Source organism: Phocoena sinus, chromosome 13 (genome assembly GCF_008692025.1).
Source record: "Phocoena sinus isolate mPhoSin1 chromosome 13, mPhoSin1.pri, whole genome shotgun sequence".
Taxonomy (NCBI): domain Eukaryota; kingdom Metazoa; phylum Chordata; class Mammalia; order Artiodactyla; family Phocoenidae; genus Phocoena; species Phocoena sinus.
This window is the reverse complement of record NC_045775.1, coordinates 52,805,298-52,829,048: the sequence shown is the minus strand read 5'-3', so window position 1 is coordinate 52,829,048 and position 23,751 is coordinate 52,805,298. Positions and strand designations below refer to the sequence as shown.

General features: G+C 42.8%; 1 protein-coding gene across 7 annotated transcripts in view; it reads right to left on the bottom strand.

Moving 5' to 3' along the window:
• Positions 1–23,751, bottom strand: part of B3GNT2 (UDP-GlcNAc:betaGal beta-1,3-N-acetylglucosaminyltransferase 2) — a 398,515-nt gene that overhangs the window by 227,021 nt on the left and 147,743 nt on the right. For all 7 annotated transcript variants that reach the window (XR_004352774.1, XR_004352775.1, XR_004352776.1 and 4 more), the window contains one exon: positions 13,530–13,680. The gene's annotated coding sequence lies outside the window, so the exon portion shown is untranslated. The remainder of the gene's footprint in view (positions 1–13,529; positions 13,681–23,751) is intronic.

The following is a 23,751-nucleotide window of genomic DNA, read 5'->3' as shown; positions in this document are numbered from 1 at the left end:
CGCTTGCCGATGCAGGGGACACGGGTTCGTGCCCCGGTCCGGGAGGATCCCACGTGCCGTGGAGCGGCTGGGCCCGTGAGCCATGGCTGCTGAGCCTGCACGTCCGGAGCCTGTGCTCCACAACGGGAGAGGCCGCAACAGTGAGAGGCCTGTGTACTGCAAAATAAATAAATAAATAAATAAAACTTCGGAATTCTCCGGCGGTGTCTGATTGAGCAGGACGAGATGGGCCTGACGGGGCTTATCGGGAAACTCGGTCATCAGCTGGCCGAGATCAGGGAGCACACTCTCAAGAATATTCTCTGCAAGACTGAGCACAACTTAATCTGCTGCGCTGATCTGTTTCAGGAGAGGCTACTTTTTCTCCATTTGCTGGAATGGTTCAATTTTCTGTCTGTTCCAATGAAAGAAGAGGCTCTGAGTCTGTCGAACAGATTGGTTAAGTATCCCCAGCAGTCCAGCATTTGGTTGGTCTTAGTGCAGCCGAATTCTTATCTAAACTTCATTCTAATGTGGAGCCAAATCTACAGGCCGAAATTGATGGCATTTTGGATGGACTTTTTATTCGTCCTTCAGAAGTTCCGGAACTATATTCTGCATCTTACCAAACCAGTCAGACTGGTAACTCTTTGAAATCAATCAATCAATCTGTTAAAATATAAATATAGGGCTTCTACTGGTTAATTCTAAGGAAAGGGACCTTAGATTTAAAAAAAAACACACACACACACAAAAACCTCCCCCCTGCCCCCCGCAACTTGTGTTAATTTACATGAATTTGACCTTAATTTCCCCTCCTCTAATGTTATACAGAGGAGGATACTTGTGTATTTTTGATTGTTTGGTCAAGGAGCATAAAAGATGCAAGTGACTTTCTTTTTTGTGAGATTAGTCTGACAGATTTTTTTTTTTAACAATAACAGCAAATTTTTATCGAGCACTCATTACTGTGTGCGGGATGTTGTTTTAAATGTTTTATACTTGCATTTTGGAGCTGTGTTCTTCACATAGTGACGATGTTGGCCCTGCTCATGCTTTTGTTATGGGGTCCAATCAAAATGCGCTACACAAGGTATACTGGCTAAAATCAGAGTCAAAGAGACATGGATTTAAGTCCCAGTTCTGCCACTCGTTGTGTGACCTTGGCTAAGGCACTTAATCCCTCCAGGCTTTAGTTTTCTCATCCAAAAACTGGTACAATAAGCGAGAACATCTTATAGGATTTTTGTGAGGATTAAGTGAGACAGTGTCTGGACAGTGCTCAGCATAGGACCCAGCGTATAGTAAGCACAGAATCCTTGTCTGCTATGGTTACTTGTTGCTCTTGTTATTTGATGTCCAGTATAGTGCCTTGCTCACAGAAAGCATTTAAATTGATTTGAAGAAGAGAAAATGCTCTTGAAATGTATGTGATTGAGTAGTAAAAGTATTAAAAAATACATGTTTTTGCTCATTTAATCTGTTAGACCCTGTTTTTTTCCATGCCAGTGCTGTACTGCTACTGCTGTGACCCTCGGTCCTGCTGTTAACAAGAACAATAGCAGCTGCCACTTAATGAATTCTGTGATTGTGATTTTTAACAATGTATTTTACAATTTCTGTCTAAGCCATAACAAATAAAGTAGAATCTCAAATCATGAAAAAACCACTTCACAGTTCTGGGGTTTTAATGTGCACTTAATAAACAAAGCAAGGAATCTGTATTACACTTCAAATACCTTACCACTACAACTACATGTATACAAATGTAAGAAAAATATAATTCTCTAATACGGCAAAATGTTCCTCAGACACCATGGTATATTTTTACGTAATGGTACCCAACACATCACACCTCCCTGCGTCCAGCTCCTTTGCAATAAGATCAGGAGATAGAGTCTATTACCGCTGCTACCTCCTACCTTGGATCTGGGTGTTCCTTAAGGCTTCATTTGGTCAACAGAAGGGACAGAAGTAACACTGTACAACTCCCAAGGCCAGGCCTTAAGAAGCTTTTGCTTTTGCTCTCTTGGAACATTTCTACCATTATGTGAAAAAGCCCATTCTAGCCCAGAGGATGAAAGGCCATTTGGAGAACTGAGGTATCCCAGTCAACAGCCAGCATAACTGCCAAACATGTGAACAAAGCCATCCTGGACCATCCAGTCCCAGTTGAGCTGAGCAGCTGCCTAAGTGACCTCAATGGAGATCAGAAGAAAAATTGCCCAGCTGCTCCCAGCCCAGAATTGCGAGCAAATAAATTGCTGTTGCTTTAATCCACCAAGTTTCAGTGTGGTTTGTTATACAGCAATAGATAACTGACATAGACACCATGTACAACAGTTGTGAATATTCAGCTTACTTGTGACTGCTTCCAGAATCACAACTTAGACCAAAAAAAGAAGAAAATAGACTCTTGGCACTATTGAAAAATAATATTTCGTTATGCCAGGACCTGCTGAACTCATGCTCTCTGAGAGGAGGGATGCAACAAAGGAGTATTTTATCTACAAATATCAGCCCGATAAATTCTTTCTCCCTCCAAAGCAGTGACTGTCTCCTAGGTCAGCAGGGGGTCAGCCCACAATCCTTCACAGCATTTGGACTCAGCTGTTTTCTGTTTCAAGAAAATAGGAGGGGGCTTCCCTGGTGGAGCAGTGGTTGAGAGTCCGCCTGCTGATGCAGGGGACATGGGTTCGCGCCCTGGTCCGGGAAGATCCCACATGCCGCGCGGAGCAGCTGGGCCCGTGAGCCATGGCCGCTGGGCCTGCACGTCCGGAGCCTGTGCTCCGCAACGGGAGAGGCCACAACAGTGAGAGGCCCGCGTACCTCAAAAAAAAAAAAAAAAAAGAAAATAGGAGGAAAGGTGGAGACAGTGTTAATCACGAGCTTCCACGTTCAGGGTTGCAGGTCACACTGTGCCAGCCCAGTGCTGAATGCAAGAGCCCAAGCGAGAAAAAGTCCCGTGTGGCCTTTAATAAATTTAAAGTATAAGGGCCCAGGACAGAGGCCTCCTTGTCTGACCTAAGGGTAATCTTACCCTGCCCTCAGTTTGGGGAAATGATTGAGACCTTGTTTCAGGATTTGCCTGTGAACTGTGACTAGGAAAATTTGGTGATGGCCATTAAATGTAAAATATGCCTATCTCTTGATACATCAACCCAGCTTTAGGGAAAACATCCTATAGAAATAAAAGGACCAACATATTGAAGTAGCTATGCAAAAATGTTTATCACAAATATTGTTTAAAGTAAGAAAAAGTAGAAACAACATCATTAATAGGTGCTGGTTAAGTCAATCATGGTCCATCCATATTAGCAAATGTTAGGCAACCTGTTAAAAGGTTGTTACATCTATTGACTTGGAGAGTTTTATTTATGTTTTCATTTACTAAACATTTACCAAGCATCAGTTATGAACCTGGCAGTCTTCTAAGTACTAGGGATACAGCAGGGAAGAGGACAAGGTTTGTTGCTTATGAAATTCACATCTTAATGGGGAAAGACAGACCATAAATAAACAAATAAATAGGCAGTATGTCAGATGGTGTTAAGTGCTATGAAGAATAATGAAGGTGGGTGGGGAGATAGAGTCTGGAAGGAAGTGAGGGAAGGAGCTCTGTGGCTACCAGGAGGAAGGGCAGTTGAGGCTAAGGAGACAGCAAGCGCAAAGGCCCTGATTTGGAAGTGTGCTTGGTAGGATTAGAAACCTCAAGGAGGCCAGGGTGGTGAAGGGCAGGGCTCAGAGGTGAGATGAGAGAGGAGGGTGGTAGACTGGGTGTGTGTGTGTGTGTGTGTGTGTGTGTGTGTGTGTGTGTGTGTGTGTATGTGTGTACATGTGCACGTCCACGCGCAGATCATGTAGGGTCTTGTAGCCCCTGGTGAGGACTTTGGTTTTACTCTGCATAGGGTGAGAAGCCACTGGGGGAGTTTTGAGCTGAGGAACAACACGACCTGACTTAGGTTTTTAAAGGATCCCAGCAGCTGCTGTGAGGAGAGTAGACCGAAGGGGGCAAGAGTGGAAGCAGAGGGCTTCCCTGGTGGTGCAGTGGTTAAGAATCCGCCTGCCAATGCAGGGGACACGGGTTCGAGCTCTGGTCCGGGAAGATCCCACATGCTGCGGAGCAACTAAGCCGGTGCACCACAACTACTGAGCCTGCGCTCTAAGCCCACGAGCCACAACTACTGAAGCCTGCGAGCCACAACTACTGAAGCCCGCGCACCTAGAGCCTGTGCTCTGCAACAAGAGAAGCCACCGCCATGAGAAGCCTGCACACTGCAATGAAGACTCAACGCAGCCAAAAATAAAAATAAAAAATAAATAAATTTATTTAAAAAGAAAAAGTGGAAGCAGAGAAGAATGAAGAGGTTGCTGCCATGAGAGAGAGAGAGGATGGCGCCTACACAAAGGTGGAAGCAGCAAGGTGGGGAGAAGCGATGGGATTCTGGATAGGTTTTGAAGGGTTCGGGGGCTGTGGGATGCCCTAATGGAATTGGAGGTGGGTATGAGCAAGGAGCCAGATGGCCTTTATTTATTTATTTTTGGCCACGCCGCGTGACATGAGGGAGCTACTAGCTACGTGGGCTACTCTTCGTTGCAGTGTGCGGGCTTCTCATTGCAGTGGCTTCTCTTGTTTCAGAGCATGGGCTCTAGGCGCAAGGGCTTCAGTAGTTGTGGATTGCAGGTTCAGTAGTTGTGGCTTGCGGGTTCAGTAGTTGTGGCTCACAGGCTTAGTTGATCCGCAGCATGTGGGATCTTCCCAGACCAGGGCTCAAACCCATGTCCCCTGCAGTGGCAGGCGGATTCTTAACCACTGCGCCACCAGGTAAGTCCCCAAGATTCCTTTTTCACAAAGCTTCTATACCTTTTCAAAATGTTTTAATTTTATATTGGAGTATAGTTGATTTACAATGCTGTGTTAGTTTCAGGTGTACAGCAAAGTGATTCAGTTTTACATATATATAGTTTACATATATATATATATATATATATATTCTTTTTCAGATTCTTTTCCATATAGGTTATCACAGAATATTGAGTAGAGTTCCCTGTGCTATACAGTAGGTCCTTGTTGATTACCTATTTTATATATAGTAGTGTGTATATGTTATTCCCAACCTCCTAATTTATCCCCCCACCCCGTGGCCACCTTTCCCCTTCTGTAACCATAAATTTGCTTTCTAAGTCTGTGAGTCTGTTTCTGTTTTGTAAATAAGTTCATTTGTATCATTTTTTTAGATTCCACATATAATGATATCATATGGTATTTGTGTTTCTCTATCTGACTTACTTCACTTAGTATGATAATCTCTAGGTCCATCCATGTTGCTGCAAATGGCATTATTTCATTCTTTTTTATGGCTGAGTAATATTCCATTGTATATATGTACCACATCTTCTTTATCCATTCCTCTGTCAATGGACATTTAGGTTGCTTCCCTGTTGTGGCTATTACATAGTACTGCAATGAACATTGGGGTGCATGTTTCTTTTTGAAGTATGGTTTTCTCTGGATATTTGCCCAGGAGTGGAATTGCCGAATCATTTGGTAGCTTTATTTTTAGGTTTTTTTTTTTTTTTTTTTTTTTTTTTGTGGTACACGGGCCCCTCACTGTTGTGGCCTCTCCCGTTGCAGAGCACAGGCTCCGGATGCGCAGGCTCAGCGGCCATGGCTCACGGGCCCAGCCGCTCCGTGGCATGTGGGATCTTGCCGGACCGGGGCACGAACCCATGTCCCCTGCATCGGCAGGCGGACTCTCAACCACTGCGCCACTACGGAAGCCCTATTTTTAGCTTTTTAAGGAACCTCCATACTGTTCTCCATAGGGGCTGTACCAATTTACATTCCCACCAACAGTGTAGGAGGGTTCCCTTTTCTCCACACTCTGGCCATTCTAACGGTGTGAGGTGATTGTAGTTTTGATTTGCATTTCTCTAATAATTAGCGATGTTGAGCATCTTTTCATGTGCTTTTTAGCCATCTGTATGTCTTCTTTGGAGAAATGTCTATTTAGATCTTCTGCCCATTTTTTTGATTGTGTTGTTTTTGCTTTGTTTGTTTTTTTTGATATTGGCTGCATGAGCTGTTTGTATATTTTGGAGATTAGTCCATTGTTGGTCTCATCATTTGCAAATATTTTCTCCCATTCTGTGAGTTGTCTTTTCGTTTTGTTTATGGTTTCCTTTGCTGTGCAAAAGCTTTTAAGTTTAATTAGGTCCCATTTGTTTATTTTTGTTTTTATTTTCATTACTCTAGGAGGTGGATTCAAAAAGATATTGTTGCAATTTATGTCAAAGAGTGTTCTGCCTATGTTTTCCTCTAAGAATTTTATAGTATCTGGTCTTACATTTAGGTCTTTAACCCATTTTCAGTTTATTTTTTGTGTATCATGTTAGAGTATGTTCCAATTTCATTCTTTTACATGTGGCTGTCCAGTTTCCCCAGAACCTCTTACTGAAGAGACTGTCTTTTCTCCATTGTATATTCTTGCCTCCTTTGTCATAGATTAACTGACCACAGATGAGTAGCTTTATTTCTGGGCTTCCTATCCTGTTCCACTGATCTATAGGTCTGTCTTTGTGCCAGTACCATACTGTTTTGATTACTGTTGTAGCTTTATAGTATAATCTGAAGTCAAGGAGCCTGATTCCTCTAGCTCTGTTTTTCTTTCTGAAGATTGCTTTGGCTATTCAGGGTCTTTTGTGTTTCCATACACATTTAAAATTTTTTTTGTTCTAGATCTGCAAAAAATGCCATTGGTGATTTGATAGGGATTGCATTGAATCTGTAGATTGCCTTGGGTAATATAGTCATTTTGACAATACTGATTCTTCCTAAAACTTCTATAACTTTTAATGCCTATTTTAGTTTGTCAGTTGTTCTCTTTCCCATTCAGAAATAATCAGCTTTACTTTAGGACAAAATTACTTCCTTTTCCTTCAACAAAAATGTATCTCCATCCCTCATACCTTTTTTTTTTTTAACCAAAAACACATATCCTACTTTCCTTCCATATAGAGTTGTTTCCCTTATTATTTTTAGAAGCTTTAATTACATATACAGGCCTACCTCATTTTATTGTACTTCACAGATATTGCATTTTTTTATAAATTGAAGGTTTGTGGCAACTCCACATCAAGCCAATCTATCAGTGCCATTTTTCCAACAGAAATTGCTCACTTCATGACTTCATGTCTCTGTGTCACATTTTGGTGATTCTCACATTTCAAACTTTTTTATTTAATAAATATTTCTTATGATGATCTGTGATCAGCAATCTTTGATGTTACTATTGTAATAGTTCTGGGGCACCACAAACCATGCCCATATAAGACATGAACTTAGTTGATAAATATGGCGTGTGTTCTGACTGCTCCACTAACCAGCTGTTCCCCTATCTCTCTCCCTCTCCTCAGGCCTCCCTATTTTCCAAGACACAACAATATTGAAATTAGGCCAATTAATAACCCTACAATGGCCTCTAAGTGTTCAAGGGAAAAGAAGAATCACAAGTCTCTCACTTTAAATCAAAAGCTAGAAATGATGAAACTTAGTGAGGAAGGCATATTGAAAGCCAAGATAAGCTGAAAGTGAGACCTCTTGTGCCAGTTAGCCAAGTTGTGAATGCAAAAGAAAAGTTTTTGAAGGAAATTAACAGTACTACTCCAGTGAACACATGAATGATAAGAAAGATAATCAGCCTCATTGCTGCTATGGAGAAAGTTTTAGTGGTCTGGATAAAAGATCATACCAGCCACAATGTTCCCTTAAGCCAGAGCCTAATACAGAGCAAAACCCCAATTCTCTTCAATTCTGTGAAGGCTGAAAGGAGTGAGAAAGATGCAGAAGAAAAGTTTGAAGTTAGCAGAGGTTGTTCATGAGGTTTAATGAAAGAAGCCATCTCCATAACATAAAAGTGCAGGGTGAAAGAGCAAGTGATGATGTGGAAGCTGCAGCAAGTTATCCAGAAGATCTAGCAAAGATAATTAATGAAGGTGGCTATGTAAACCACAGATTTTCAATGTAGATGAAACACCTTTCTATTGGAAGAAGATGCCATCTAGGACTTTCATAGCTAGAGAGAAGCCAGCGCCTGCTTCAAAGCTTCAAAGGATAGGTTGACCCTCTCGTTAGGAGCTAATGCAGCTGGTGACTTTAAATTTGAAGTCAATTCTCATTTACCATTCAAAAAATCCTAGGGCCCTTAAAGATTCTGCTAAATCTACTTTGCCTATGGTCTATAAATGGAACAACAAAGCCTGGATAACAGCACATCTGTTTACCACATAGTTCACTGAATATTTTAAGACTACTGTTGAGACCTACTGCTCAGAAAAAGAAATTCCTTTTTAAATGCTACCCTGCCAATGTACCTGGTCACCCAAGAGCTCTGAAGGAGATGTACAATGAGGTTAATGTTGTTTTCATGCCTGCTAACACAACATCCATTCTGCAGCCCATGGATCAAGGAGTCATTCAACTTTAACATCTTATTAATTAAGTAATACACTTCATAAAATGATAGCTGCCATAGATAGTAATTCCTCTGATGGATCTGGGCAAAGTAAACTGAAAAAGTTCTGAAAAGGATTCACCACTCTTGATGTCATTAAAAACACTCATGATTCATGGGAAGAGCCAAAGTATCAACATTAACAGGAGTTTGGAAGAAGTTTGTTCCAACTCTTGAGAGGGTTCAAGACTTCAGTGAAGGGAGGAAGGAAGGACAGATGTGGTAGAAACAGCAGGAGAACTAGAATTAGAAGTGGAGCCTAAAGACATGACTGAATTGCTGTAAGCTCATGATAGAACTTTAAAAGTTGAAGGGTTGCTTCTTATGAATAGCAAAGAAAGTGGTTTCTTGAGATGGAATCTACTCCTGGTGAAGATGCTGTGAAAATTGTTGAAATCATTTGAAGGCAAATGTTGCAAACATTTGAAGGCAACAAAGGATTGAGAAAATTACATACACAGTGACAGGGTTTGAGAGGTTCGACTCCAATTTTGAAAGAAGTTCTACTCTGGGTAAAATGCTATCAAACAGCATTGTGTGCTACAGAGAAATGGTTTGTGAAAAGAAGAGTCCATCAATGTGGCAAGCTTTATTGCTGTCTTATTTTAAGAAACTGCCACAGGCACCCCAGCCTTCAGCAGCCACCCCCCTGATCAGTCAGCAGCACCAACACTGAGGCAAGACCCTCCACCAGTAAAAAGATTATAATTTGCTAAAGGCTCAGATGATACTTAGCATTCTTTAGCAATAAAGTATTTTTAATTAAGGTATATACATTTTTTCTTTAGACATAATGCTATTGCATACCTAATAGACTACAGTATAGTGTAACTATAACTTTTATATGCCCTGAGAAACCAAAAAATTCTTGTGACTCACTTTATTGCAATATTTGCTCTATTGCAGTGGTCTGGAACCAAACTCCGAGGTACACCTGTACTAATTAGAATTCTCAATCTTTAAAAACCTTAATTTCTAGTGAAAAATAAGAAGTAAGCAATTGTGAATTGTCTGTTATACCAACATACTTTAGTTAGGCAAATTTATGAATACATTTCATAATTTCTTAAAATATGCATTTCCTCATAGCTCAGTTTTTCAATGTGGCACAAAACATGTTTACTAAGAGACTCAAGTATCTTTAGCCTCCAAAATAAAAGGTCAAAAGTAGGTAAACTTTGGGCTCTCCTGGTGGCACAGTGGTTAAGAATCCACCTGCCCGTGCAGCAGACATGGGTTCGAGCCCTGCTCTGGGAAGATCCCACATGCTGCAGAGCAGCTAAGCCCGTGCATCACAACTACTGAGCCTGTGCTCTAGAGCCTGCAAGCCACAACTACTGAGCCCATGTGCCACAACTATTGAAGCCCACGTGCCTAGAGCCTGTGCTTCACAACAAGAGAAGCCACAGCAATGAGAAGCCTGTGCACCACAAGGAAGAGAAGCCCCCGCTCACTGCAATTAGAGAAAAGCCTGCACACAGCAATGAAGACCCAATGCAGCCAAAAATAAAAATAAATAAAAAATAAAGTAGGTAAACTTAGATTGGTTTTGCAATTAATGTTTCAGTATTTTATCTTATTTGGAAATGATATAGACATTTAATGAATTCCCATCATTTAATTTAACTTAGCAAAATTCTAAGGGTAGAAGTTACCAAAGAGACTTGGGAAACTAAGTAGACTTATCATAAAACAGCCATGGCTAAAAAGTTTACCTGAAACATCTCATTTACATCTATTTAATTCATTTGTTCTTAACAATCATACTCATGAAAATCTCATGATACATTAAAACAGGTAATCATTACGTTGTTATTTTTCTTGCTGAAAAATTTTGTAACAGAGATAACATGGTCTTATTTGACCTAGGTAAATTAAAAGTGTAGGGCGCGGCCGGATAGCCATTACGCATGCACTAAGTATGCCGCTAGGGCGTATGCACCTAATATGCTAATCAGGTTTTGAAGCAGTGGCCTATCCAAAGTCCGGCTTGCGAAATGCGATAACCATACGGACGAATCAGGGACTTACACGAGTCCTTAAGCCCTTATATAAGCAAACAGGCTCGAGCGTACGGGGTCTTCCTTCCATCCGCCCGAAACCAAGCTGTACTCCAATAAAGTGTGATGCGAGAAGAATCTAGCGTGTGGTGATTCGTCATTCTGCTGGTCAGAAGCGGCTCGCCGCATAAAAGTATTATACTTAATGCTGATTACTCTAACAACATGCCTGTATTAATTAAACCAACAAACTTAAACTACCTTTTACTTACTGAAAATTATCCTAGATCATGTAGATTTGAAAAATATTTGAGTTAGTTTCTATTATATTTCTGAGACTTAGAAATAATTACTAAGCACATATTTTAAGCCAGTTAAATAGAGCTCTTTTACAAATTAAGTTTGGCAATGCCATCCAAAAGTAGAAAAATACTATACCTATAACGCACATACATAGACATACATAAAAACAAACAGAGAGAGCTTTCCTGGTGGCGCAGTGGTTGAGAGTCCCCCTGCCAATGCAGGGGACACGGGTTCGTGCCCCGGTCTGGGAAGATCCCACATGCCGCAGCGGTTAGGCCCGTGAGCCATGGCCGCTGAGCCTGTGCTCCGCGACACGGGAGAGGCCACAATAGTGAGAGGCCCGCATACCGCAAAAACAAACAAACAGATATCTTCATTTTAAAATTTTAGTCATGAATCAAGTATACTGATTCAGATAACAACAGTATATTCTAGTGAGTTTATAAATAATAGTTGGAAAAAGTTGAGTTTATCCGTCAGATGGCTAAAGCTTTTTACTATTTGTGGAGATAACTTTTAATATTTGTATTCGTCTTTGACAAGTAATCTTAAAGAGGCTGTGGTCCAGAGTTTGGGCAAGAGAGCTCTTTTATCAGTTTGTATTTTTAAAAGACCTCTTCCCTCCTTTTATTTTTTCCTTCAGTCTCGGGCAATTGAGGGCTGTATTTACTTTTCAAAGACATGATAAGATTTACAACTTTAAGAGCCAGAGAAAGAATGTAAATTTTCTCCTAGGAATTTTGGGTTTATGTTTCTATTACCAGAAGTTTAGAGCATTTACTATTTAAAAATTTCCTTCCTTTTCTTCAGTGCAAAACAATTGTACTTCCAATGTCATGGAATATCTGCTATATATATATATCATATATATAGTAGATATATATGTATATTTTTAATATATATAAAATAAATATATATTTATTTTACAATATCTGCAAATATTTGAAGGCAATTAGGACGAGGTATGAGTGGATTTTGAGTTGCTTTTTGAGTTATGCTTTTGTTTTTGTAAAGAGTCAAGTTGTAAATTAAGAATTGTCGATTTTAACTCTTTTTTTCATCTGTGTTCCTGCAAGGTACCTTCAAAGAATTGGGTAGACTCTTCCATTATAATGCTTAGAGGTTGGTTTGCCCACTCAATCACACTATTTTGAGTTTGCCTTTTTTATACCATGGAGAAATTTTCCAACTAAATAGAAATCAAAAGATCTCTATGTTTTGTAGCCCAGGAGAAATAAATTCTCTGGGTGGAGATCTAGGATATATCTGCAAAGGACGTTGCATAGGAAGGCCTGAAGCTGGCAAAGCCTGATTATAGAGCCCAGCAAAACGAGACTTACTGTCCATTCCAGACACTTCTGCTAAATTTATTTCCTGGCTTTTAGCATTTATATGAGTTACTTGTAAATCCTGGGCCTAGAGATTAGGCTGGAGTGCTCTCTGTAAATCTTGTAAGGAAAGGGAAGTTAAAACAAGCAGCTGAGTGTTTAAGGGATTTTCTGAGGAAGGTGGAGGAGTTTTGGGATTTAAGGGAATTTGCTGAGGAGATGGGGTCAGATTTTTAAGAAGGGGAATTTATGTTGAATGGGACAATTTTTTTCTACGTTTATTTCTATTCTTTCATCTTGTTATGGAAGTCCCTAAACTAGGTGTTATATTTCTTTGTATCCACTTTTTAATTTGGTCTTTTTTAAAATAGGTACAAAGAAGACAATTGTTTAAGATAAGAGTTTTCCCCACCACCAAATTTTTTTCAAATATAGAAGCTTTTCCACTTTAAAAAAGGTTCATCATCCTGGTCATTGATGAGTAGGATCTATTAATCTCAATAGCGACTCAGTCTGACAAGCCTTTTTATAGCTTAACCAAGAACGCAAGAGACCTCCACAAAAGACTGCAAGAGATGCAACCCTCACAAGATCCAGAAAGTTCACTCCCAGATAGCCTAAGAAAGCAAAGGCCTTTTTTGCACAGGGTAAGGATGGTATAGTGAAAATGGTGTCTCTGGTCTCTCACAGGAATGTGAGACACCTCCAGTGACAGATCCAGTAATCTGTGACACCAGGCAGGCACTGGAATGGGACTTTTCGAGCACTAACAAAGCAAGGAAGGTTGAGACGACAAAGGCCCCTTATGGATCGGGACCCTTTATACAAAGTTCCCTGAATGCTAGCATGGCTGCTTGTGAGTTCGTGTTTTGGAACCCCAGTCTATTCAAATGGCCACCAAGGGGCACCCCAGACCGAATGGCAAAGACCAGACAGAATATTCTCACTGGTTACAAAGCTAAGCTCTCAGAACATAGAAAAAAACAAAAGGAAAAACCTCATCTGGTTTTTACATAAGGGACCCGCAGCATGGTTGGTCTAAACAGACACCAGTCTGGTGAGAACCATGAACTTAGCAGTCTTTGAGGTCCGCTCAAACAGCAGGCTTATAAGGCCTCTGCCTGTGTTCTGCCCTAAGGCTTTTTTTTCTCTTTATAACACACAACACAGCAGAGACAAAGAAAAACAGTGACCATCTCCGGGAGGAAAAGGATCAGTTAAACCAAGAGTACCCATGTACCAAATCTTTACCAGGGTCACTGTACACAAGGAACTAATTCCACAAATATTTTCTCCTGCTAATTTAAGTTTAGAAAAGGAGAGAAAAGGACTCTTCCTACTTTCACTTCCATCAGACCCCCAGAGTCAGAGATCCAGGAGGCTGACGTGGTGAGAATTCTTACCTTCTGCCAGGTTGTTTTCAGAGGTTCCAGGATCTCTTTATCTGCAACAGTCCCAGGAGCAAGCAGTACCCAAGCAGTATCCAGCCAACTACACCAAAACTGTCGGGGAGGGGAAAATTTCCCCCTAGCCCTCCTGGTTCTTTTGGCTGATCTAAAAATTAAATTGACACAAAACAGGTTAACAGGAGGAAACAAAATTCAATTTTGTACATGCAGAGGTCTCATAGCTATAGGACCCAAGAAGTAGCCAAAGCAGGCTGTTTATATACCTTTTAGATAAAGAAACAATAAATCTGTAAAGAAGTGACAAACTTAGGTTTGTGTACCAATTAATGAAGAAACTAAGCAAAGTTTGTATATAAGCCTTCTTGGCCCTGAATTCCCTGTCTCTTGTAATAAGGATGTCTCTCTACCTCCTGGTGCAAGGAGGATAGCTTTCACATGGGAGATTTATTTTCTGCTTTCAAGGGGATAGAGGAAGGTCAGAGTGTGCTCCTTGCACAGGCTGTTTCTCAAGTAACTTTAATTCTAAATAACCAATATGCCAAAGTGGAATATTTTGAGGTGGCCTGCCCTGAGCCCTATTACCTACAAACACAGAGCCCACGTGTTTGAAATGCTGGTAAACCCCTCCCAACTGGTGCCCTAAGAAAACCCAAGGAAGCAGAATTGTCAAAAAGAGAAAGAGAGAGAGGCAGTATTTAAACTTGGCAACAGTATCCACGTCTTCTACCCACAGATTTTCTTTCATTTACCCAGGCCTGCTCAGCATTTCCTGTATATGTGATGTCTGGTTTCTTTTATTTGTCTGTTGAGTCGACATTTCCTGAGGTGCCCTTCCACCCAAAGCACCTTGTCCTCAGAGTCAGCTCACCCCTCCTCTGGGGTTGTCTTTCCTGGTATCATTTCCCAGCTTCCTGGGCTAAGCCACTTCCACCCCAGCCCAGGGCAAGGACTGCCCTCCTGCTCTGCTAGGAGGCCACGTGAAGGCCTGAGGCAGGTGCTGGGGCCTCGTGCCCTGGGGGCAGATGCACTTGCACCCTGCAAAGGCCTTGCTAGCTCTGCCTAGCCACCTGGGAAGGTATGGACCGCTATGCCAACTCCAGGCTGACAAAGGGGGAGAAGTGTGAGATTTTTGTGAGCACTAAGAATTCAGCATATGCAAAAAGGCTTACATTGTCTAGCTTAACCTAAACCATACCATAAGAGTTGAGAGTGTTGTACATAGTGGGAGTAATGTTAGGGAACCATTGACCAAAACTGCCCGCCCTGGCCAGGCAGGATAAGAACCACTCGCATGAGTTGTCTCACTACAGGAGGTCCCTCCAGTAAGGAACACGGTGCTGCCACCAAAAACTAACCAGGAGAATTCAGGAGGGACCAAAAGAGGGAGGAGTCACCGGCACGTAATATGTCCTGCCAACCTCCCAGAAACCCTCACACTAGAATCCACCTTGGCTGAGAGTGTGCCTGCCACCAGGAAGGACCCTGAATCAGACCAAATACGGGCACAAGCAAGATGACTGGCCAGAGATGACCCGGAAACGAACTCCATTACCATAAAACCTGAGACAGAGAGCCACGTGGCAGAGCAGTTCTTCTGGGTTCCCTTACCCTACTGCTCTCCCCTTGGGAGCCCCTTCCCAATAAAGCCTCTTGCTTTGTCAGTACGTGTGTCTCCTCGGACAATTCATTTCTGAGGGTTAGACAGCAGCCCACTCACAAGCCCTGGAAGGGGTCCCCCTTCTGGTAACACTAGGAGTCTGGTGTGGGTGAAAAGAACAGTAGGTTTAGATTCAGGGCTTTGCATCCAAAATCTTCCCTTTCTGGTCGCGTGACTTTGGGCAAAGCTGCTTCAACAATATAGACCTCGGTTCCCCCATTTGTGAAAAGGGAGTTATTATTTCCATTTTGGGGTCGTGTGAGGATTAAATGGGATAACCTATGCTTTAAAACCTGCTTTGTAGGCATTAAAGCATTACACAAATACTTATGCCTGGGAGGGAAGAGAAGGGGCTATTCTGTTAGTACAGTGTTTTTCAAAGAGCAGGTTGTGAGTCACCAGCAGGTCACAGAAAAAAATTCGGTGGGTCCTGATCACCATTCGAAAATGTTAATAGAGTAGAAAATATCAACGTGTGTCCCAAGTAAGAAGAGTACGTATTGTTTCTTTTATTTAAGTTGTGTGAGGGTGTGTATTAATTAGTATGTGTTGTGATGTAAAGTCTATGTCTTTTACAAAACAACACACATACTAGCACTTTACTTCAGTGGTAAATAATGGAAGTAGAAATAAAGGGAGCTGTTTGTGCTTTGTTGTATTTTTTTAACTGCAGCGTTTCCACATTCCAAGAGTGGGAGAAGAATTCCTCTTGGCAAAGAATCTTATCTTTTGTTTGGGAAACACTTTAATGGGCCCTTCGGTTATGCAAAGGTAGGGCCCTGAGGCCAGGTTGAAGTGAACCGTGGCTAAACTGCTCTCCACAATAAAAGTCAATATTTGACGGCTTCTTTTTTCTTCGGTGGTCCTAGAAGCAGCAGTTTGGAGCCTGGGGTCTCAGAGAAAAGGGGGGTTTAGCTGGGCCCGAGAGAAGCCCTGAATAAAGGCCTCAACACAGTATGACCAGAGGATGTGGGGACTCTCCGCACGGAGTACTAGATGGAGTTCTCCTGGCCTGTGTCATTAAGCCCTAACAAGGGCGATTAAGCTTCCTAACCTGGTTCTCTCCAGACAACCCTGCCTCCGGAATGATGGGGAGAGGGCAGTGTGTAGAGCCTGTGACGGGGGAGTTAGGAGGATTCAGGAGCAGCATGGAGTGAGAAAAGACAGGCCATGAGTGTGGATGCGCATCCGAGGATACTTAGCAATATTTGGGAGGGGACTGGAATTCCTCTGGCCTCAGAGCATGAGTTATTTTCTTTGAATATTTAAGCGAAAGGTAATTCTGAAAGGCTGGAAAATGTGGGAACACCAACCACATTAAGGGCCGATGAGGCTCAAACACAGCTGAAAATTAGAACGGTACTGACCTTTAGCTTCAAGCAAGAGGCAGCCGGACTGTGATGCTATTAGTATGATTATTACCACCCTCTCCTACCGCAGGGCATAGACTCATGACCCTGGTAGGCAGAATAATGGCCCTCCCAAAGATGTCAGGCCCTCCCAGAACCTGTGAATATGTTAGCATACGCAACAAGGGGGAATTAAGGTTGCAGGTGAAATTAAGGTTGGTGATCAGCTGACCTCAAAATGGGGGAGAGAATCCTGGATTATCCAGGTGGGCCCAATGCAATCACTAGAATCCTTAAAGGTGGATGAGAGAGGCAGAAGTGATGTGACTTGAAAAAACTCAACCAGCCATTGCCGGTTTTGAAGATGGCCTTGACTCAAGGAATTCGGGCAGCGTCTAGAAGCTGCAAAAGTCAGGAAAACGTATTCTGTTCTGGAGCCCCCAGAAAGGAACGCAGCCCTGCTGACATCTTGATTTTAGTCCACTGAGGTTCTGATCTCCAGAACTGTTAGATTAAAAAAAAAAAAAAGTATTGACTTCATTTTTTAAAGAACAGTTTTAGGTTCACAGCAAAATTGTCAGGAAGGTACAAGGAGTTCCCATATACCCCCTGCCCTCAGACAGGAATATCCTCCCCCATTTCCACATCTTACGGCAGAGTAGCGAGTTTGTTACAGTTGATGAACCTACACTGACACATCATCATCACCCCAAGTCCGTAGTTTACATTAGGCTTCACTCTTGGTGTTGTACATTCTTTGGGTTTTGACAAACGTATAATGATCCATCGTTATAGCCCCACACAGGGTATTTTCACTACCCTAAAAATCCTCTGTGCTCTGCCTATTCATGTCCCTGCCCAACCCCCTGGGAACCAATTTATCTTTTCAGTGTCTCCATAAGTTTTCCTTTTCCTTTTCCAGAACGTCATATCGTTGGAATTTCACAGTATGTGGCTGTATCTGATTGGCTTCTTTCACTTAGTAATACGCATTTAAGGTCCCTCCCTTGATTTTTATGGCTTGATAGCTCATTTCTTTTTAGTGCTTAAAAATATTACATTGTCTAGCTGTATCACATTTTATTCATCCATTCATATACTGAGGACATCTTGGTTGCTTCCAAGTTTGGGCAATTATGAATAAAGCTGCTATAAACATCTGTGTGCAGGTTTTTGTGTAGACATAAGTTTTCAAGTCCTTTGGGTGAATACCAAGGAGTGTGATTGCTGGATCGTATGGTAAGGGTACGTTTAGTTTTATAAGAAAGTGCCAAACTATCTTCCAAAGTGGCTGTACCATTTTGCATTCCTGCCAGCAATGAATGAGTTCCTGTTGCTCCATATCCTCACCTGCATTTGGTGCTGTCAGTGTTTTCAGATTTTGGTAGTGGTATCTCATTATCTCATGGCTGTTTTAATTAATTTGTGTTGTTTTGAGCTACTAAATTTGTGGTAATTTATTACAACAGCAATAGAAAACTAATACATTGACACTGTGCAAGGAGGTGACAAGGGACCAGGAGATAGGAGGCCCGACTCAGTGCTGCCACAAGCTCATTGTGTTTCCTTGTGTAGGTCACCTTACTCTTCTGGACTTCAGGTACCTCTAGACTAAACTAGGAGCAGCAATTCCTGCCCTAGCTACAGCAGGAAGTGGTGAGTCAATCTGGGGTATGATGCCTGTAGTAGCAGTAACATGGGAAGCTGCCAGTGAAGAAAGCTGGAAAGGCCAAGGGGATGGTTTTGTGGCTCCATCAGTAATTGGTGCTTTTGGTGGGTTCAGCCTCCTGGGGAGGCCATCAGCCCATGTCATGACTTAGCCCATGATGACTCAGTGCCTGCCAAGAGGAGCGAGCAGGGGCAGGAGCTGGCCCTGCTGTGGAGCCCAGGCCAGGCATGAGTCAGGCATGGTATGTATATGGATGAGGTTGGGCAAGGCTTGCACCCAGACTTCCTTTCTATAGTAGGAACTGCCTTAGGGCAAGGCCTTGCCGACATCTGGATTTGGTACAACTTGAATTCTTGGCAGACCATGCTTACTTACTGAAAATATGCAGTGCTCAGCAGGACTTGAGCCAGACGCAGACTCATAGGAAGCATCATTTAATAATAATGGCCAGGTGTTCTCCACTCACGGTCCCTGATCCTCCCAAGAAGCCTGCACAGGTTTTCACCTTTGACGGATGTGTGAACAGGTTCTAGAACTGGCACAAGGGCATGCAATCATTAAGAGGTAGAGCCAGATGTAAATTCAGATCTGCTTGGCCACAAAGTATCCTGCATCTTGTGTTCCTAGCTGAAAGAGAGCATGATATCAGTGAGTCCTGGCCCTCATTTTACAAATGAAGAAGAGAAATGACTTGTCCAAGTTTCCTCAGCTAGTTAGAGCCAGCCAGGGTTAGGACTCAGTTCTTGACTCCTGCGCCATTGTTCTTTCCATTAACCTTTGGGGGTCACGGAGTCCTTTGAGAAGCTGGTACAAACTGGACACATCCTCTCCCAAAATGAACATCTACACAGATTAATTAGGCTACAATTTTGGGATGAGTTTGAGACTCCTCTCCCTCTATCTATGGACCCCAAGTTAAGAGCCCCTGCATTGTCTCCTCTGCCTCTCTTGAGTACAGGGCTATGAATGGGGTGGGAACTCTAGGGTGCCTGTATATTAACCAACCTTGTAAAAGAGAGGCTTTATTTTCCCTGTAAGTTGTATACCACCTCCCTTCTTTTACCAACCTTTAATTTTTTATAACAGCTTCGTGAGATGTTATTCACATACTATATTGTAACCAAGCAGGACCCTACAGGGCCTTCCCAGGACAGGCCTTCCCCCCATCCTCTGCTTTAGCTTCTCTCTGAAGTACCTAGATAACTGTTTTGATGCACATTTCCTGAGCTGTTTTACAGATGTGAAAACCCCCCACCAAATGGAAGATGTTAACTACTTGATGACCATGAGCACATAGCCCCAGGCCTCCTGAAGCCTAAGGACTGATAATGTTAACCCCTGTGACACCACCCTGTTCCCTCACCATCAGCCAGAGAATTGTGCGCGAGCTGATCATATATCCTGTGACTCCCTCCCTCACCTGACCTTTGAAAATGCTTTGCCAAAACTCAAAACTTAGGGTTTTTTTGGGGCCTGAGCCACCCGTCTTCTTGCATGGCCCTGCAATAAACCTTTCTCTGCTTCAAACTCTGACATTTCGGTTTGTTTGGCCTCACTGTGCGTCCAGCATGTGGACTTGTGCTAACAATATAACAAGCTCTTCTGCCATTGCTGCCTCCTCAATGCATCTGGAAAATGAGGATAATTCCATAACTCCTTGCATCATTGAATAGCTAAGAAAACCTTTAAGGTCATATTTATCTGTAGTAATCATTAGTGCTTTTTCCAAATAGTCATTTCAGTTTTTTTCCCTTCTGGGCACATTTTAGGATTATACTTCTTGGTGCCCTTGTGGCCAGTTCCAGCCAATGATTTCCTTTGGCTAATGAATTTTGAGCAGAAGGGACACATGTCATGTGGGGGCCAAAGGTTTAACTTCTGAATGAGACCTCCTGTGACATTACCGTGACCACCAGCAACGTTCTGGATAGTGGCTGCCCCATTGCCCTGGGTCTTAGAGTGAGAAGGCAAAAGGCGAGGGAACAAAGTACCTAATGCGTTTGTAGTAAACATGTGCTGTGAGTGAGAAATGAACCTTTGTTGTTTTAATGTACGGGGATTTTTTTCCTTTTTTTGAAGTATAACCCAGTCTATCCTGATTGATAAAATACATAACTGTGCTTTAAAAGCTACAGGATACTTATTACCTCTAATTGTACTCTCACTGCAGCTTTTCCTGACATTGCCAAAGTCCTCACATTGGGACAACGTACATTCTGTCTAAATGGATGACTGCTCAGCAGCGTCCTAAGGATCAAGGGGCTGTTTGCCATAGTCCCCAGAGTACAGCTAAAAGGGAGACATTTTAGACTCCTTTGGGGAGGGCAACAGTACAGACCAGTCACTAAACAAACATCCTCTGATTTAAAGAACACTTGGGTGATTTCATCCTACAAAGACAGCCCAAAAAGGAGTTTGGGGTAGGTGTGCTACTCATTTTACCTGGTTTCTTCCCTGTAAACTCAGCCAAGACACTGTTGATGCTGTCAGCAGCCTGGCAAAAATTAAAACAGGTCATCCTAGGGATAGTATTTGAGATGCTATACTAAAGAACCAAAATAACCAATCATAAGAAATAGAATGAGAAGGTGGGAAGGGGAATCAAAAAGAAAAAGAAATAGAGTGATACAGAAAAATAAGTTTTGGGGTCAGATGGACCCCTTCCATTCAGATCTCAATTCTGTCACTTACTGGCATTATAATCTTGGACACATTACATAACCCATCAAAGCCTTGATTTCCTAGTCTGCACAGATGTCCCCCACCTCACAGTGAACCTTGCCTCCTCACAATATCACATTCTTCTGTGGTTCTCATCTTGGAGAGGCAGCAGTGAGTGGTGGCGTGAAGCCACCTTAGTTCCCTGCCCAGGAATTGAACCTGGGTAGCCTGGATGAAAACCAGGAATCCTGGCCACCATACCCCCTGGCTCTTGCCCCCAGTGAAAAATGCATTTCTCACAGAGGCAAAAACTGTAAAAAGAGGTATAAAGTTTATTATTAGAGACCTAGCACAACAAGTGGGAGAGCATCCAGAGCAACAGTTTGTATAGTTAAGACAGAAGCAAGGCAGAGATGCACACCTGGAGAGACAGGGTGTGGGGGTCCCCCCAGTGAGGAGGAGAGCAGTAAAGAGGCGATGGGCTTCTCTGGTGGTGCAGTGGTTGAGAGTCCGCCTGCTGATGCAGGGGACACGGGTTTGTGCCCCGGTCCGGGAAGATCCCACATGCCGCGGAGCGGCTGGGCCCGTGAGCCATGGCCGCTGAGCCTGCGCGTCCGGAGCCTGTGCTCCGCAACCGGAGAGGCCACAACAGTGAGAGGCCCGCGTACCGCAAAAAAAAAAAAAAAAAAAAAATCATTCATCTAGGGCAGGTCTTCTGGGTCTTTGTTTACCTCTGGCCAATTATCTGGCTTCTTTTTCCACACCTGCCCTGCCCTAGGACCCACCCCAACTTGTGTGGGCAACTTTTTTCCAAGATGGATTTCAGCCCAGAGGCCTATGGGATGGCCTTAGCATCACATATTATGGGGTAGTGCCCCCTCCTTTTTGACCCCCAAGGAGCCTTTCTGCACATGTTCAATGTCTCCCTTGCCCCAAGAATGGGAAATATGTGACCTGTTGAACCTTTACTCAAACAAGGGTTAGCCCCTCTCTGTTTCTGCCATGACTGTTATCTTAAGGTGCCCACAGGAGACAAAGCCTGGCTATCTGCCCTGTTTCTGCTGTTACTTCCATTTCGGAGAGTAAACAGGAGGCTGATTTTTAAATGTCTAACCTGAAGCCCATCTATCTCCTGTCTCAGGAAATGTAAACAGGAGGCTAGGTGTAAGTGTCCAGCCTGAAGCCCACTTTTTCCTGCTCCATGAAATGTAAACGGGAGGCCAGTTGTAAATGCCTAACTTGAGGCCATCTACCTCCTGCCTCAGTTCCCTCCCACATTGAACTGGGCTGCATATAATGAGCAATGGCATGCAGCAGAAGTGATGCTGGGTCATAAGAAGCCTGGGTCTCTTGGAACACTAGCTCTGGGGAAGCCAGTGGTCATGTAAGTCCGACTACCTGGACACTAAGATGCCGGGAGAAAGCCCAACAAGGAGAGACTGTGTAGAGACAGAGATGCTCAGCCAGCCTCCCGCTCTGCTCCCGTCATCCCAGCTGAGGCATCAGACAGGTGAGTGAAGAAGCCACATTAGATGTCCAGCCTCATTGACTCCAGGTCAGGACACACAGTCTTGAGGGCATTAGGTCCTCTGTGACCCCCTTCGCCTGGCAAAGCAGTAAAGCTGTTCTTTTCTCCTTCACCCAAAACTCTGTCTCCAAGATTCAATTTAGTACCTATGTACAGAGGCTGAATTTCGGGTACAGTCGCAACCACGGGTGAGAGTCCAAGAGAGAACCACCCAGCTGAACCCAGCCGACCGACACAAGTGTAAGCATATGATTATAAATAGTTTTAATCCATCAGATTTTGGGATGATTGTTATAGATAACCAGAATGTCATCTGAGAAATGGGAATAATAATCCCAAACTTATTGGGTGAGAATAGAGAAAATGTGTCTAAAATGCCTAACATAATGCTTTTGCACTTTATTGTAGCTATTTGTAATAAAAATGGTATGTCTGCATAAACTTGGTTGTCCAAATGGAGCAATTTTTATAACTGAAAACCACTGACACCCACAGTGAGGCCATTCTTGTAATACATACACATATGGCAGGGGAAGAAGCTAGAAACGGGTAAGCTGGGTAAAGACTGAGGCTGTTTGCTGTCACAGCAGAGCAGAGGAGCCATGGGACAAGATATATTTGGAGATGGAGAGTCAGGCACTTGAGGGAACTCTGAGTCCCAGGCTTATATTCCCTGCATATCAATAATAACAAGAGGAAACTAACATAAGAAAAAAAATGCAATATTTATTTTACTATATTCTGTGTAGAACATGGCCATTTAAACTTAAAGTTGGGACTCCCCTGTTGGCGCAGTGTTTAAGAATCCACCTGCCAATGCAGGGGACACAGGTTCGATCCCTGGTCCGGGAAGATCCCACATGCCACGGAGCAACTAAGCCTGAGTCACAACTACTGAGCCTGCGCTCTAGAGCCCATGAGCTACAACTACTGAGCCCATGTGCCACAACTACTGAAGCCTGCACACTTGTAGACTGTGCTCCACAACAAGAGAAGCCACCACAATGAGAAGCAGGCACCACAATGAAGAGTAGCCCCTGCTCACCACAGCTAAAGAAAGCCCGTGCACAGCAATGAACACCCGACGCAGCCAAAAATAAATAAATTTTAAAAAATAAAATAAAATAAATAAACTTAAAGTAAGCTCTCTGGATTAATTAAAAAAGCTTTTATATTCTAAATGAACCTTCTGCTGCTGTGTAATTGAAGAATAGAAATGAGAACTAACCCTACAATTGGTTCTAAATGGCTCGAGTTCAACAAGGTCTCTCAGCCTCCAAGAGCTGCTCCAGATAAGGTTCACGCTTTCAAATGTCAAGGACACTGCTCACCCAGGAACTCCCCAGTTAAAA